The sequence below is a fragment of the Pteropus vampyrus genome, unplaced genomic scaffold, assembly GCF_000151845.1.
Source record: "Pteropus vampyrus isolate Shadow unplaced genomic scaffold, Pvam_2.0 Scaffold237, whole genome shotgun sequence".
Lineage (NCBI taxonomy): Eukaryota > Metazoa > Chordata > Mammalia > Chiroptera > Pteropodidae > Pteropus > Pteropus vampyrus.
The window spans coordinates 123,287-123,649 of NW_011889018.1; the positions used below are offsets into that span (position 1 = coordinate 123,287).

Genomic DNA, 363 nt, shown 5'->3' on the forward strand with positions numbered 1-363 from the left:
CCTTCCCTGCGCAGGTGCCAGCACAACAGTGCCCGCGTCGGCCTGCGTCTGAGCCTTCGGCCCCTCGCTACCCCGCTCCTTCCTCCAGGCCCATCCGGAACCCCGAGGGGGGCAGGCCAGCCCGACCCACCCTGGCCTGACGCTGCTCAGCCTCCTTCCTCCCTGAGTGTCCGGCTACATCTAAATAGCACCCCTGGCGCTAACTTCCAGTTCGACAATTCTCTAGTCAAAGGTGTCAGATTTCCTGTTCAATCCTTCAGAGCTTTATTTCATTGTTCTACTTTTCCTTCCTAGTATTCGGTGCTTTTCAGGTCTGCTCGGTCTCTCTATGGCCTTTTGCTTTTATATTTTCAATTTCTCTTT

The 363-nt window shown here is 55.1% G+C and overlaps 1 protein-coding gene across 1 annotated transcript in view; it reads right to left on the reverse strand.

Annotated features, from left to right (window-relative positions):
• The window catches only part of PCNX2 (pecanex homolog 2), a gene marked incomplete at its 3' end in the record, with an annotated part of 168,179 nt that overhangs the window by 120,807 nt on the left and 47,009 nt on the right, over positions 1 to 363 (reverse strand). The window lies entirely within an intron of this gene.